General features: G+C 31.7%; 1 pseudogene; it reads right to left on the reverse strand.

Moving 5' to 3' along the window:
* Positions 1 to 7,686: 7,686 nt before the first annotated feature.
* The window catches only part of LOC149536355 (T-complex protein 1 subunit delta pseudogene), a 35,645-nt pseudogene continuing 24,865 nt past the window's right edge, over positions 7,687 to 18,466 (reverse strand).

Consider the following 18,466-nt stretch of genomic DNA (forward strand, 5'->3'; position numbering starts at 1 on the left):
GGATTTATCTATAATGGGAGACCAAGATAGGAAAAAGGAAATAAAATCAATGTTAAAATCAAGGACTTTAGATATTCTTTTTTTTGTCTCTCTTCAGGATTCTTGATAAAGAAAATGGAAGTTTTGGTCCAATTGATAAGCTGGCCTATAGAATTAAGTATAGGAAGAAAAAGAAATCTTGATTTTTTTTCTTCTTTGAAAAAATCCAATTGCATCATGATAGTGTCATCAAAAAATTTCTTGCCAGAATAAGGAGAAAAATTAGAAAAATGTTGGAGACCCTATATCTTTCCATCCTGAACAAATCTTTCAATATGTCTGCCCAAAGGTTCCACATGATATTAAAAAGATAGGAGACATGGTGTCATATTTTTTGATACTACATGAAGCTTTGAAGAAATTAGAAGACACAACATTCACGAACACACTAGTAGACAAAATATAAAAAAATAATTTAGTGAATTTCTAACTGAAACCAAAAACCTTTAAAACTTTACACAAAAATCCCCAATCAAATTTTATTACAAAACGTTGTTGGTGTGAGACTTCCAATGAGTGGATGTTCTCATGGATAGTAATTATAGAATCCCAAATTTTTCTTCTACTAACAAAACCTATTTATTGGACATATATAATTTTAGGGAGAAGAACCAACAACCTCAAATTTAGGACTTTAGAAATAATATTCTATAACAAGTTGCAAAAGATAATTGTGTTAAATCCATCCACAAAATTATCTCTTGGTTTATTCTAAATAAGGTTAATAAATGTACAATTTATTTCCTCTAGTAGAGATTGAGTGCCAAATAATTCTTTGACAAATTAGAGACTTTCTTAGAAACAATATGCCAAAACTTGTGGAAAAAGAACATAAGGAAAATGCCCAACCTAGGGGACTTCTCTCCTTCAAATGAGAAGGTTTCTTCCTTAATTACTTTGCAGGATAGGATATAACTAAGATAGTTATTCAAAATATCATCAATTCTAGAAGGAATAGAAGTGATAAGATCATTTTTATTAAGAGAGTTTAAATTATTGTCAATTGATAGAAGATTAGAGAAATACCCCACCATTTCTTCCTTCATATCTTGATCCTTATCTAAATTTTCTCTTTCATGCTTAATGCTATTTATTATATTTGTTCCTTATGCTTAATAAATATCATATGGAAATATTCAGTATTTATTTCTTTGTACTTTAACCATAAATCTATCAATCTTTTCCTTCAGAATATGGTGCAGGAGCACACCTAGGCTAACCTCTCCATGTCTACTTTTTGGCTCTTTTTTTACTCTAGGCAAGTCAAGAAGAGTAGATTAGTGTTTTTTAAGACCTTAGAAGGTCATTTTCTATGTGGGATAAGTTAGTCATTAGGACTAAGGTCACACAAATAGCCAATATTAGTTGCTGATTAATTTTCTTAGTGTTAGAAGCTTACGGTGAGGTTAGGGTCTTAAATGTGTTCTTCACACATTATGATGTTGTAAATATTCCATAGGGTCATTAATGGTTTTGGGATCCTCAAAATATTAGATGTTGGAAGTACTAAGAAATAAGATGATGGAAATTAAGAAAGATGCCAAATGTTGTCAAGAAGTTGTCATGACAACATTTGCAATTATTGCAAATTAGCTACCTTGGATTCCCTTATGGATGGGGAGTGGGAGATCAACCAACATGCCCTAGAATGATGGAGGTGACATCAAATACTACTTAAGACTCGAATCTCAAGGTAGGAGTGAGTATTGTAATATTTTTGAGTGTGAAATATAGCTCTGCAACAATATTTACAACAATTTCTCAAGTTTTAGTTGTGACAATGCCTTGAAATGGATTAAAAGACTCAATTTGGCAATTGGATAGTGTTATTTGATCAGTTTATAAAGTTTCTCATTTGATAAGCAAGTTATTTTGAATAGTTGTAGAGTTAACTGTTTCTGTTTTAGAGATCTTATTGGTTTTGTGCTGACCAATTTGTACATTTATGGCTCCCTCATGAAATCTAGCCATGGGAAAAACCTAAGGGTAGATGGAAATTTTAGGGGAGTCATTAATTTATATATGTGTAGGATTAGGATTCATGGAAGTTTGAAGATATATTTTTACTACTAAGCCTTAGGTGAGCAGATAGTGTCTCGTTAGAGGCTTAGGATAGGAGAAAGTGAATATTTCTTGAAAGATGAAGAATTAAAGTATAGAAAAAGTACAATTCCAAGTTTTTTATGAACATATCTTGCTATATTATAAGGTACTAGGGATTATCAATCCATTTGGGTGGGATTTGAACAAGAAACCAATGAGTTTCCAAGAAATAAGCCTTTTAACCCTATTAGACCTAGATAGCAGGAACCCCCTGTACAAATAGTTGAGGAGTCTAAAACCTATAGAATCCTTTAGGAAATCCAAAAGGGTACTTGAATCTAGGATTTTTTTCTAGGTTGTTTGGAAAGTTTTGTCAAGAAAGTAGAATAAGTCATTTTCAAGGGCTAATTGGAACTAGGCCTAATTAGGCTTCATAAAGAATAAACCTTGAAATTGATAGGAAAAAGAATTGAATTTTTTTCCAAATGGATCCAAGAAGAGGCAAATGGAATGTTTTCATGGTGATGCATATCCATGCAATGAAGAGTGGAGTTGGTGAGAAAGTAGCACTTAGTGATTTTTAAGTGAAGGTGAAGGATTGTACTAACTAAAGGTGTTAGTATTTCAAGGTTAAGAAAAAGGGTTGATAAATCTTTGAGAAGAGTTAGAATTAGACTTAGTTAATCACCTAAGACAATTAGGGTCTAGAGGAGACTAGGTTCCTAGAAAAGACAAGCTAGGTCTCTTAGTAGTAGTGCAAGCAAGCCTTGGGACACCCACACTAGAATATTTACTCTTTAGATGTTACATTGTGGTACTTGACTAGAATGTCATTCTCATAATTTCTAAGATGTTCAGTGTAGCCATCTTATCAAATTTGATCCTACATAATTGTAACATCATTTTGGGTTTCCACTTTCATTTAGAATATGTCTCCAAAGACTTCCTTATTCCAATTTTTGATCCTTTCGTTTACATGTCCATGTTTCTTTTCCACTTTGAACATAGTTGTGCCTTCAAATTTAATGCTTCACCATTCATGTATGCATTTTTCAAGATTCAGATGAGCCAACCATATTATTTCAAACTTGAAGGGGTAGTTAACCTTTCTAGACAAAGGCTTTTCTACAAAGGTTAGAGGAAAGTGGTGAACCAATACAGACACAAAACAATTTTTTATTTTTTAATAATATCTCTAAGCACATGATACACTAAGCCTTCAAGATAAATAATTTTTGCAAGTACATAGGACATTGTCAATTTTTTTTCACTTGGATGACTCCAACAAAAGAGAATACTGAAATGCATCAACCATTAAACCAATCTAGTACCTTGTTTGTAAGAAATGCACATATGTAAGAGACCTTTATAAAAATTAAGGAGCTTTAAATGGAAGAAACAAAATAGCATTATCAACTCCCTAAAATGGAAAGTTAAAAACTATAAAAATATTTTATTGAAATGTGGCATATTTGGGCACAAAATCTAGAGAGACAGAGGCTAAAATTATTTACAATAAGAGATGACATAGGAAAAATGGAACCTGTCTCTTGGAAATTTGGTGTCTAATTGTGAAGAGAGCATAGCATTCTACAAAGTAGTTTCTTGAGATTACAAAACAACCTTATTTGTGACATTTATTCTAAATGCAAACACTAGTGTCTCATTTCTTAGCCAACCAATAAGTCACTATTCTATTTCATGAATATTCAAACCTCCTTTAGACATATTGTCAGAATCATGATTATTTCTTCCAACCCTATTATGACTCTATCTTTTGGATTATTAGGATTTTTATGAAATTTTAAATTGTCTTCATAACATGACATGGCAACATTATTTCATTTTCTTATATTATATATGAATTGTTCATTCAAAATCTTGTCTTTATCTTTATATCGCTATCTTGGAGCATCAACGACATTGTTGGATATAATTGTCCCAGTCTTGACTATAAATGCTTACTCTTCTAATCATTTTCAACACCAAAATGGATATCCATGTATTGGATGATGATTGAGAGGTTATTCAAACTATGTATTTATGTCATACATATGCCATTTAGTGTTGTTATCACTCTTTGTCTTATTTAAGTTTTGAAGAATTATATAGCAACATTCATTTCCTTTACACAAAGTGACATCTTCTTCAAAATAGAGGTAAAATATTCATTTTAAATCTATATGTTGACTATTTTACTTCTGAAATATTATTGCTTTGATTACCTATTTGGAAATAAACATTGTTTCATAAAATAAATATTTACTTTTATGATAATCATTCATAAATTGTGAACTTAAATTTATCAAAATCAATGTAAAAATCAATCATCATGTGGTATCCCTAAAGAAGAAGAAAAACCTTGGATCAAGAGGAGGCACATAGTACACCATTAAGACTTTACGTTGATCATAAAATGGATCAAATTACAATCATGGCCTAGCCCATTATAGATGTTGAAAACATGTAACCAAGGTATGACATTTATTTTAAATTTTGATCATGAGGTAGCATCCATTTCACATGAACTCAATAACATGGTTGAGTCTTCCTATGCTCATACTCAAGTTGATAGTGGTGCACATGAGATATCCATACATATAAACTCCAACCCTTTCCTCAGTTGAAGAACATTCATTTATAGGATATATCTCTTTAGCTTGCATATTCATTCCTATTTGTTTGATAAAAAAAAAAACTTTGACTATTGACCTTCCAAATTTGCAAAAAAAGTTGCTCAACAACAATATTTGTTGCATGACAAGTTTTGGTCAATTTTTATAACTTTCCTATATTTTTAGTCAAATGACTTCCAATGCCTTCTAAGGTGATAAAATTGCATATGCAGATGTATGCATGTATGTATGTATGTATGTGTATATATATGTATGTATGTATGAATATATGTATGTATGTATATATAGAGAGAGATATTGTGGATTGTGGAGATCAATGGAGATCTAGGATTTAGGGCATGATCACTAGGGTATTACAAGATTGTAATTATAGAAAACTATCTGATTTGCCTAAGTGGGTGTATGATGGTGAAGAGATGTATTTGGTGAGTAAAGCTCACTAGTGGTTATAGGAATATAGCTACATCAAAATAATTAGAAGCTAGAACTACATATTCATCATAGTGAGTAGTTCAAGGGTCTTGATCCTATGTATATGGGTATTTAGGTAGCCTAGTAGGTAGAGTATGCCTCAAGTGTATAGATGCCTTGGACATAATTAGGTAGCCTTGGACATAGTTAGGTAGCACTTAACCATGTATGTGTGTATGTATATAACTATTCTCTACTTAACAATGTCATCGACATGGGGTGGGGGGTTGAGCTTGCACCTTTGGAAATACTTCATTTCCATTATTTTCACTCTTTGAATCAAAGGTATATAACTTTATCACTTGTAACTATAATTTTCAAAAGTACAAACCACAATAGTTTCTTATAATTCTATGGTTCTCTTTGTTAGTTTATAAAATTGAAGTTTAAAAATTAATTGCATTTATGTACATCTTTTTCAAGTTTGATATTTCTCTTTTTCCTCACTCATAGCCCAACAATAATTTTTCAAAACACATACTAACCAGTTGGAGATTGAGCTAAAAAAATGTATGAACGATTGTGCCAAAAGAGCTAAAAAAAAATGATTGTACACAATAATAATCTTTTTACATTCTTTCTAGCATAATTGTTCTTACATTTTATGATATTTGGTGAGAACAAAATTCCAAACTAATCAGGTAGGTGATCCAAAATTAAATCATAATTGGTTGAGGAATGTTTAAATACCTTATTTCACATATTATTGAATGTTTCTTGAATGTCCACGGTAGTAACTCCTTACACTCAACTCTTCACTAAAGTTATTCTCACCACCACAAAGACATTACCTCTAAACCATGCAAAGGATGTTGAAGTGGTTCCCAACCTTGAAATTCTCTTATAAATTAAGAAATGGAAAAGAAAATGTAGATGCAATACATGAAAAAATGCACAACTTGTAGTCTTTATATATATATCTTTCTTAAGTTGCTTATTACATATTAGCACAACAGAAAAAATGTTCCAGCTGCATACATCTTCCAAAATCCAAAAATTAAAATAATAAAACTCACTGAACTTGTGCTAAGTGACAAGCCATAACCTAGTTTGATTGGTGTAGTTGATGATTAGCTAGGTTGATTACAAGATCCTATAGAACTATCATCAGATTAGGTACAATAGAACAAACAATCAGTTGTTCCTAGCTAGCATTAACTTGATTAGTCTATTTAGACCCATTGATTATTTTCACAAGATTTTAAACATAACTATATAAGGAGTGATTTAGGACATATATAGGTTAACCCTACATTAATTATAAAATACAACAAAAAGGTTGCACTAGGGTATTATAGGATTGTAATTATAGAAAACTGCTAATTTGCTCAAGTGGGTGTATGATAGTGAAGAGTTGTATTAGGTGAGTAAAGCTCACCAAGGGTTAAAGGAATACAACTATATAAAAAAAATTAGAAACCAAAAATATATATTCATTAGAGTGAGTAGTTCAAGGGTATTGATTATGTGTATATGGGTATGGAGGTAGCCTAGTAGGCGGAGTATGCCTCCAGTGTATAGACACCTTGGACATAGTTAGTTATCCTTGGAAATAGTTAGGTAATAGTTAACCATGTATGAATCAGGTAGGTGATCCAAACTTAAATCATAATTGGTTGACGCATGTTTAAATGCCTTATTTCACATGTTACTAAATGTTATGTGTTTATGTGCTACTGTTAATGAATGTTAAAGGATGAATATTCTAGGCTATTGTACTTGTTCTTAAGCCCAAAATAGATAAATCATAATTTAAAATGAAAACCTGGGTGCTTAAGTTAATGTATTAGCAAACCAAGTGAAAGACCTTGTGTGATGAAGTATTATATGATTTTCTACTTATTTCACCACATAGTAGTGCATTGTAGGTTTAAACATTTGAATCTGCCATGAAGTCCTATTTAATTGATGACTTGAATTATTGGATGTTCATAAGATGACAGTATGTTACAAGTAGGTCAATCTAAACATTTTAACACAACCACATTTAAAAGATAATACATAATGAATAATATAGATAATACACATGATAATAGTAAGTTGAGAAAATCAAGACCAACATTGTTGTCAAAATAATAAATTTAAAATTTTAAAGACATCCATTTTTAGCCTCATGGCTCAAAATGCATTGTCTAAGTAATAGGTATGAAATAAGTTTAACAAAACAAACACCAATAGTGATGTATACATGCTAGTCTAAGAATCATCTCTTGCAATCACAAATTTTTTTAGACTTGGTAGCAGCTTCTGCAAACCAACATCTTCTAAAAGAAAGTTTTATATGTACCAATAAAAGTAAAATTGGAACCTCAATTAAAGGTCCAATAGTTATAGCTAGGGCTTCCTCAAAATCTATACCAAAACTTTCAACAAAAACAACTATTGCTAGTTAAAACAACTATTGCTAGTTAAAATTTGTTACTTGACACAGTGAAAGATTGTGTGACAGATTAGGGTTATGATTTTTTTTGAAAAATGCATATAAGTTTTGGATAGCCTAGTCCATGTCAATGTCACTGGTCAAAACCTCTTCAACCAAATCAGCATGCCCTAGCTTCTCCTCCCTAAAGTGTTGAATATTAGCAATGGGTAAACAATTCAATGTCTTGGTAATGAACTTGATTTCATCCCTTTCCACATACTTGACCACCAAAATCTTTGCCTTAGATAGTTAATGCAATGAAAGATCAGTGACAATATCTCATAGAATATTCTTCTCAATCAATAGCACGTTGCATCCAATGGATTTGATCTTCATTATCACACCCATAATATAATTCCTCTCCTCCTTCAAAATCCTATCCATCATTGTATAAGTAGAGACCACAATGTTCTTCTCAATGTCCATCTTGGGAGGTGAAATCTGGAACTACATTATGCCAATCTTCACATTCTCAATCCTAGTGGGGCCTCCAACCATATGGCTTGCCTTCTTGTTGAGCTATCGTTTTGCATGATGCTCAACAACAGGAATCCTTTTGAACTCCTCTCTTGAAAAGATGATGTATTGGAATCTTCTTAGTTGAAAATAAATTTATTTGTTCACAAGGTGGTCTTTACTGGTTCTAATTGATTTCGGATAAGATTTTGAATCTGCTTGCTATCTCAAAATAATAACCACACAAAAATAAATATATTTTTGTATTTTTCCATTTTTTAATGAATTTAATCTAACAATGAAACTATATGAATTCTTAAATTAACCAAGTTTTTGTAAAAGAAAATAACAAAGATAGGGTAACAAGAGGTTTAAGCAAATAACTTGAAAAGAAAATTCCTAATGGACATAAGCTACAAAAACAACATGTCTATGAGTTAAGACTTTGAAAGATTGGTAGGTAACCAAAAAAAGAAGGAGAAATGCTTCCTTAATTCCACTGATGCAATCATGAATGGGAATTCAGTAATTGTAAGATGTTTCACTTTTCATCAAATTGCAAGGCCACAAAAAGTGTGCTCATGTGAGACAAAAAGCTATGTAGGAACAAAAGGGATGATCTCTTCTCAAACTAAGTACATAAGTAGAATTTGTAAACTTGTCGCAAACACTAGAATTAAAAGATTTCTCAATCAAAATAATGAAATAAAACAATTGGATCCATTACACTCCATGAACATACATTCATAAAATGTAACACACTCAGAAAAGAATCACTACACTCCAAATGTGGGCACCAACAACATATATCATTGCATCAAAATAACAACCTAGAATACATATTACATTCCTAAATTTATAAGAAACCTTCTCCTCAATTTGTGTTGAGAGTGAGAGATATCTTTATGCAAACATATGCTTCTAAACTAATAAAACAAATCTATTTATATACAAACTAACTCTCTAATAGGTGTTGAGTAGGACTCCATCCTTATTTATATTATTAAATGGATGCATGAGCCTTTACATGTCTTAAAACAAAGAAAGTGTGAGAAAATAAGAAGAAGAAAGCCATTAAATGATGTGGGAGTCTCTGGAGGTGCCAAAAATAGAACCTCCATCTTCATTAGGTGTTTGTACTAATAGTTAAACTACCATCAGAATGTATTTATGATGCGTGGAAGGCTCTAAATTTGGAACTGGCAGTTAACTATCAATGTAGCTCTGGCTTCTTCAAAAAAATTTTTTTTGGCACACCTCAGAAGTAACACACGTAGAGCACTTGGCGCACCTACGAACCTCAGAAGCATGTCCAAAAAATGCAAAATTTTACCAAGTGTCAAAACTAAAATTCTAGTGCCTGGGTTTTGTTCCCCTTCATACCAAAGGTATGTCTATGTATTTTCTCTTGAATTTATCTATAATCTCTATGACTTGGATTGCATCCAAAAAATCTAAAGCTTTATATTTTTCATTCACTTTTTTCCTATAGTTTCCCACCTCGATGCGAGTCTCTAAAAAATCTCCCAACTTCACATCTAAATCCAATAATGCCTCTTTAGTCTTAAATGCTTGTCTAATATCCTCATTAGTGGAAACTTCTTCAAAAGTCTTCTTAAAATTTTCAACAATTGCTTCTACACTCATCAATTTATCCCTTGAATCATCTTAAAAAATGTCCAAACACACATTATTGTAATGCCTCTTTGCCTCCAAAATTTGTTCTTGGGTTTGATCCTTGAGCTTTTGAATATTTGCATGTAATGTTTCTACTACTTTATTGCCATCCACAATCTTCTCTATCCAATCATTAATTTTATCTATTGCCATTCACAATCTTCTTTATCCAATCATTAATTTTATCTAACTCATTCACTGTATATACATCCATTAACATCTGATACCTTTGACCCTTTATGGATTGTAACACTTGTAGGTCTTTAGCCTAGGTATGTACCTCATCCATTAACCCAAAATCCTGATTCAATATAGCTACCTACTTATCTGCATTATTTTTCATATGGTGTAGTAATTTAAGGTTTCCTTATATAATATGCACACCATTCTCTTCAAAAAAAAATTGCCATTGCTGACAAGCCTTCAAAAATGGATCAAGTTGCACATTCTCCTTATCCCTTTTCTAAAATGCTACATTTAGAGTCTCATTGGGATTTTCCAGATCTGACAGACCAACTACCTCATTCAAATACCCACTTAGGATCTCATTATGCTTTGAAAGAGTTATCAATTTAGTCTCAACTTGTTCTAAGTTCCAAAACACTTCTTTGATTCTCATTGTCACCATTAATTTGGCAGTGTCTATTAGAAATAGGGATTAAGGGGGGGGGGGGTGAATGAGAAATCTACAAACTTTAGTCACCAACTAGATATTATTTCTTACTTTAAACCATGCATAACAATGCAATAAAGTAATGCTGAATAATAATAGTAAAAATGCACTAAGATAACTCATACACCATAATTTATTAACTAGGGAAACCTTGGACAAGGGAAAACCCTAGTGGGGATGATACCCACTAGATAATATACTGATATATAAGTTCCTTGTTAGAGGATGGACCCTGTTACGAGTCAATGAGAAAATTTAGTATAAGGAGTCCCTATTAGGAGACTTTGAATCCCTGTTAGAAGACCCCAACCCCATTAGGAGTTGTAGTATAGTAGATGCAAGATGAACTCACTAGCCAAACATGCACATCTAATTACAAGAAGATCTCACTGCCCAAACAAGTAATCAAACTTTTGGGTTATTGGTATTGTAACTTCTTCCTTGACTAATCTCTAATTATCAGTTCAAACTTGGATCACAAAATAACTTTCATAAAACTTCGCATATATAACTTTCATAAGAGTTCACATACAGTTGCTCAACATCACAATTACATGATAGCACTTTCACACATTTGAATTCACAAAATGTCCTTTGTATAAATACCATGCCTTTACAAAAAAATTCTACAAGGTTAGCTATGACCACAATATACTTTTCCAACTTAGAGTAAATATCTAGGATGTTAGCCCTAATTGGACAAGTAATTATTTTGTAGACAAAATAATCCTTTCCTTCAATTCCACTATCCTATTTCACTAAGACATGATTATCTTTGTTTCATATAGTTTGTACTAAATTTTGAGGTTATATGCATCATAATGAAAACGTATACTATCTCCATCTAACTTTTCTAGTCATAATATGACATCAGATATAGGTTATAAAAAAAACAATACATTCTTGTATACCAAATTCTATACCTAGACAATTTTCTGATTACCAAACACTAGGTATCTTTATTTTTGAGATTTCCTATAAGAATGTACATCATGTGGTGCCATAAATAAAAAAATTTACATATCTCTATTAGCCAATTGTCAATAATATCCCCTTTTGGCATTGATGGCAAAAAAAAAGGGAAAATTGGCTAAGTAATCAAAACTTAACAAAAATACATCTATATTACATCTATTACAATTTGTCCATGTTTACATATGCTCCCACTTACAATATACTTTACAATGCTTAAATATATGTCTCCCCTGAACAATATTAACAATTTTCATGTGTACTTCCCCCCTTTGACATCAATGAAAAAGGTTAAAATGTCAAAATTTATCCAAAAACTATAAAAAAATTGTTGTCCTTCTACCTTAAGCTAGTAGAATCTTCATGCAATCATCTCAATTTTCCTTAAGACTATCCATACCTTTAGTCCATGTCTCCTTGGTGGATTTAGGAAAGGTGATAATTGCACATAAAGCATATGACGTAATCTCAACTACATTATGATTTAAATATAAGAAGTTAGAATAGGTGTCCTTGGCCTTTACACATTCTTCCAACTATTTCTCAACAAAAGATACTTTTAGAGAAATAGACTCTAAAATATGATATCCTCTTCAAAATTTGTTCCTTCTGAAGTTCTAGTTTCTTGATATCATTGTGGATACTAGCCACTTGTCCTTCAAAATCATCAACTTTATAAGATGGATGATGGATTTGGCTGGATAGAGCCTCTAACTCACTCATCTTTTCTTCTATCTGACTATCAATGTCCTTAGTCAATTTGTATGATAAAGTACACTTAATGTAAAATATTTTCCCATCCTATTGACATTTCTAAAGTTCCTTGATATGAGTATCAAGACTAACCAAATCATTCTTAATGTTCTGACAGATGGTGCTAAACAAGTTAGCATCACGTGAAATTTGTGCCTTTTCCTTTGCAACATTTAACAAGTTAAATTCTTCATCAAATGATTTCAACACTACTTGTGCCCTCTTTTAGGATCTGATTCTATGTGCTATACTAAAAAAGTACTATGCAGTCTATCAGTAACCTCCATCAAGGTTTCTTGCAGGATCTTTACTATTCTATTCTTTTGAATAAGCTTTGATAGGGATGAGATCAAATCCATTTGATCATCATCATTAGTTGCTAAGCTGGCAAGTGGAAGTAGAGTAGATGAACTACAAGGTTTAGTGTCATCCTCCCTTTGCTTCTTGGATGTTCATTCTTCTCTCTTCTTCTTATTTCTCTTCCAATCTCTTCTTCTTGTCTTCCTTTGTTTTCTTTCTTATTTCTTATTCTGCAATTCTTTTCTTTTCCTCTTCCTCCTTTCTTCTCTTCTCATCCTCAAGCAATTTCTACTTGGCCTCTTCTATTTTATTATTTTCTTCTTCAAGTGACCTCTTTTCCTCTTCAAATTTTCTCAGTTTGTCTTCAATATCCTTGGTAATAGGTTCATTTAGTTCAAAACCTTCAAATAGATTAGTATCATCAATGTTAATGGTGATATTGGTCTGATCTATCTGCATAGTGTCACCACTTACTGACACTTTGAGGTTCTAGGTGTTGGTGGAGATGTTGTCTTTGATTCTATCAACGTTTGACTGATAGTTGCCGCTATTTCACTTCTAAATTTATCTTTTTCACCCACCATAAACAAAAATGGTCTTAATTTATTTCTCAAGTAAGGTGCGATATTAGTCAATAATATTTTAATTTCTTCTTTGTCATCAGTCTTGCAAATTGTTCTAAGCATAGACTTCCAAAGTTCTAGATCTTCTTCTCTTACTGGAGCCTTCTTCTGAATAAGTCTATCATAGACTTTTTGGTTCACTATTCCCTCAATATCTGTCAATTTTAGATTATTTCCTATGATATAGTAGAGATATCAATCTGATCCTTCTCAAAACTAGTACACAAATCATAAAATTTGTTCATCTAAACAAAGTTACCTTCATTAAAAATATTAGAGTTAATATTTTCTATCTTTGGCTTCCAAGGTTACCAAGATTTTCCTATTAATTGCTTTGATGTTGTCACCTTTTCTACTTGCTTGACTTCTTCTTCTTCTTCTTCATTGCTAGATTTGACAATTGTCAACAATATATTTTTCCTTTTTCCTAGTCTGGTGGCTTGTTGCTTTACCCTTTTTATCTTAGTGATCAGAGCTTTCACCAATCTCTTAAATTTTCTCTTTGGCTCACTAGGTTGTACATCTGATACTGCTACATATGGAATTATTTACTCTTAAGATGTCTCTATAATAGATATTGACAAAGGTTTTATATTTAGTATGCCTTGTTTCATAGTTTTCTTGACTACCTTAGACTCATTCTCAGTCATACTGACCTCTAATAAGGCTTTCTTCATAATAGACTCTATCTTCTTGTATGATGCCTTTTCCAGGGTTGCTTGATGAGCTGACTGGGTAATCTCATCATAAATTCCAAATTTGTATTCTACTTTACCTTTCTCTGATTTCAACAATAAATCAATATAACTAACTTTTGTATCATCATTCAATTCATAACCCAAGGGATCAATAAATGTTTCCCGAGGTTCTACTACTTGTATATAAGTATAAACTATATCAACCATAATGCAAATGTCTTCTTTAAATCTATCTATAATTGTAGGTGCAATTTTGAATCTCTGTCTCATTTTCTTTCTGAAATTTTTTCATTATTAAGTTTCCATGGTCCATATCTTATCTATAGGATGCCTTCTACATACTTTTGTGATCTTCTCCATTGTACATCTATCACTACTTATTATCTTGGTGACTAATCAATATGGAAATCTTTTAAGCACATGAAAGAATATGTGATTTATCAATGACTAAAATCTAAACACACCAATCTTAGTCCTCTTGATCTTTTCTAGGTTCTCTAAGAGTTGCATTCTCAGAATTTCACCAAGATTTACTTGTTCATTTTCTACACATATCTTATATGTTGCATAGATAAATCTGGCTAATAACTCATCAATCTTTGAGCTTGCACATACAAAATAGGAAATGATTCTACTAAGAAATCTTCCATCATCTTTCTTGATGGTGTTGATCACCATAGCCTTTCCATTGTATACTTTTTTTTTATAACTCTCAACTTTCTTCTTGACCATGTTCTCAACTATAGATGCACATTCTTGTTTACTAAGACCAATTACCTCATCAATAAGATTGGTAGAAATATCAATTAAATTATCTTGCATCCATAGTTTTCCATCATATATCCCACTTAATATGATCTATGTCCATTCATCTATGCCCAATTCATGGTAGAAATGATATTTGAATAGGTCTAGTTCCTTTAAATGTTCAAATTTGGGCTTCACAGTCATGTTATGATTGAAAAATAATTCCATATCCTTGTTCATGTATTCACTACCAACAGACTCAAACTTACTATTAAGATAACTTCCTACGTCTTCAAGATATACTACGTTGTTCAGAGTAATGGATAATACTGAGTTAGGGTTTTCTTTAGTAGGTTTCATGGAAGAAACCTTTAACTTAGGTTTGTCCTCATTCTCAATATTGTGCACTACTGACATATCCATGATTTTATCAAATATGAACTTTTACCAAACAAATTTGCAAAAAAATGATAAAATACCTCTTCTCAAAAATAGGGTTTGGTTTGAAATCACCTTGACAAGTCACTTCTAAGTGCTCTTCACTTTAGATGTATTCGCAATGAAGTGAAAATTAATTTTTTACTCAATTTATTCCATCAACTTGAGCTTACATTAACTGCATACTTTGTAGACATGGAAAATCTGTTAATTACATACTATAATCAAATAACTACTCAAGATCATTTATCTAATCTTGAAATGCCACCCAAGGTTTTCCATAGTAATTTTCCATCATGACAACACTTCATTGAACTTTTCTATATGGAATTCTTTGCAAAAACATACTTTTCATCTTCTACTATAGAATTAACCTTTTCTTTAATACCAATACATCTGAATTCCTTCATAACTTTTTTGGATAAGCTCTAAATTACAAGAGAGCTTAGGTACCATCTAAACATAACTAGATACACCTTTTCCCAACTTTGATACCTCTAATTCAATTTTGGAATGAAGTTCTCAAATTATGATGCTATGAACAAGCTTAATTCAACTTACTTAAATCAAACTCAACAATTGACTTCGATCTTCTTGTCTCATCATCATGTAGCTTTTCCTTTGAGATATCTATTCCTTTTACAAATGCCTCATTAAGTTCTTCTCGAAGTTCACTAACAACATTTTCTTTGTTCCTAATTTTCTCTGTTAGTTTCATAGTTCCTTTAATGGTTCCTTCTATCATTTGTAACATTCTTTCCATCATTCATTCTATTTCCAAAGTTTATTCCATTGTTTCTTCTATCTTCAAAGTTTCTATCCATTCTATAGTACTTTGTTGTATGTCCAAAGTTGTTGCATAACAGATACACTAGTGCTCTACTTCTAGGATTCTATTGATCATTAGGTGCATGACAATTCCAAACAATGTGTCCTAAGTTGTTGCACTTATGACACATTATCTGTCTTTTGTCTTCATATGATACTCCTCTCGATGTTCTTTCAATAGATCTTCTTCTATCTATAGGGTTAGTATTTCTAGACTTTCTACTATTCCTTCTATCATTATCATACTTAGGTTTCCTACAATTAATTGTTTTATGACACATACCATGACAATTATAACAATAAAAGTCCTTAACATGATTAAATGACTTATTTATACAATCTCTTTTCATATGACCTATTTCATTACATAAAAAACACTTACCTCTAAATTTATACCTGGTTTCCTTAGGAGACTCCACTTGCTTTGGTTTATTCAAAATTTTGGCTTCCTTGTCTTGTTCAACTTCTTTGGATTTATCAGAAGATTGACCAAATTCAATCTTATCATCAGATTTACCTTTTTCTTTTTGATCTGATCTAATCTCAGGTTTCTTCATAGACATGTTAATTAGATAACCAAGACTAGTCTTATCATAAGTAGGTCTCTATATTGACATTGAATCATCAAGATTTTCTCTACTAGAATAAAGCTTCTCAAGCTACTGCTTGCACTAAGTTAATTCACCTTTCACAATATTATTGTTCTTACAAAGTTCTTCATGATCTTTTTTCAACATTTCAAATTCAGATGTTTTCTTTTCTAGACTTTCTCTAAGATCTACATTCTTAGTCTTCAAATCAGATTCAACTTTTCCAGGATCATTTCTCAAAGTCAACTTCAGATTCATATTCTTCAATTCATACTTCAAGATCTTGTACTCTATTTTTAGTTTTGAATAATCATCATCACTGGTTCTGGATTTAGTAGATTCAGGCTTGGATTTGAGATGTTTAATATTTTCCTTCAATTGACCAATGTATACTTTAGATTCTTCATATAAGTCCTTCAACTTATCTCTTTCTTAAGTAAGGAGATCAATTTTTTCAATCACCTCTTCAAGGTTCTTCATCAACTATTCCACATCCATAGGGATCTTACTCAAGTTGTTAAGCCTCTTCAAAGTAACTATGCTCTGATACCAATTATTAGAAATAGGGATTATTAAGAGGGGCATGAAACAGTAATCTACAAACTTTAGTCACCAATTGGATATAATTTTTTACTTTAAAGCATGCATAAAAAAGCAATAAAGTAATGCTAAATAGTAGCAGTAACAATGCACAAAGATAACTCATAACACCATATTTTGTTAACTAGGGAAACCTTGCTCAAGGGAAAAACTCGGTGGGGATGATACCCACTAGATAATATACAGATATATAAGTTCCTTGTTAGAGGATGGACCCTGTTAGGAGTCAATGAGAAAATTTAGTATAAGGAGTCCTTGTTAGGAGACTTTGAATCCCTGTTAGAAGATTCCAACCCTGTTAGGAGTTGTAGTACAATAAATGCAAGATCAGATCACTTCCCAAACTTTCACATCTAATTACAAGAAGAGCTCACCACCCAATCAAGTAATCAAATTTCTAGATTATTGGTACTATGACTTCTTCCTTGACTAATGTCTAATCTTCAGCTCAATCTTGTATCACAAAATAGCTTTAACAAAACTTTTCATATATCGCTTTCACAAGAGTTTGCATATAGTTGCTTAACATCACAATTACATGATAGCACTTTGATACATTTGAATTCACAAAATATCCTTTGTATAAATACCATGCCTTTACAAAAATTGCTGCAAGGTTGGCTAACACCACAATATACTTATCCAATTTAGAGTAAACATATAGGATGTCAACCCTAACTGGATAATTAATTATTTTGTCAACAAAATATTCCTTTCCTTCAATTATGCTATACTATTTTGCTAAATCATGATTATCTTTGTTCCATATGGTTTGTACTGACTTCCACGGTTATACACATCATTACCAACATGTATACTATTTCCATATAACTTTACTAGTCATAATATGACATCAACAACAAGTTATAAACAAAACAATACACCGCTATATACCAAATTCTATAGTTAGACAATTTTCTAATTACAAAACACTAATTATCTTTATTTCTAAGGTTTCTTGCAAGCATGTACATCATGTGTTACCATAAATGAAAATAATTACATATCTCTATTAGCCAATTGTGAATAGTGTCCACTATGGGTTTTCCAAGCACAACCTCCCTGATTTGATAATATTTTGTGGTCAAGTCCTCAATATCTACATGTGGTGGAGGGATAGCAAGATGGAAAAACATGTCCTGATAGTAATCACTCATGATAAATGCAAATGTTCATATATCATCTGTAGGTGACTCAGTATTCTTAAGAGCTTCAACTAATTCTTCCATTCTCTCTTCCTCAGTAGAATACTGTTGCCTTTGGTTTCCAATCATCACCTCTTGCCTCAGCCATCTCAGAGTATGTTCCATCAAAGATTTATCCTTAGATGAAGATGGAGCTTGTACCACTATACTTTTTCACTTATCACTCCTCTCTAGAGTCTTCTCTTTTTGTGAGAGATCCACATTGGGCATCTCTGTATATGTCAAGTCCATATTTCTTGCCTCTATGTCTTGTGAAGTCTACTAAGGTTCCTCATATATTTGTCCTTCCTCTAAC

This window comes from Cupressus sempervirens, chromosome 10 (genome assembly GCF_028749045.1).
Source record: "Cupressus sempervirens isolate cs-2001-9-10 chromosome 10, ASM2874904v1, whole genome shotgun sequence".
NCBI lineage: Eukaryota > Viridiplantae > Streptophyta > Pinopsida > Cupressales > Cupressaceae > Cupressus > Cupressus sempervirens.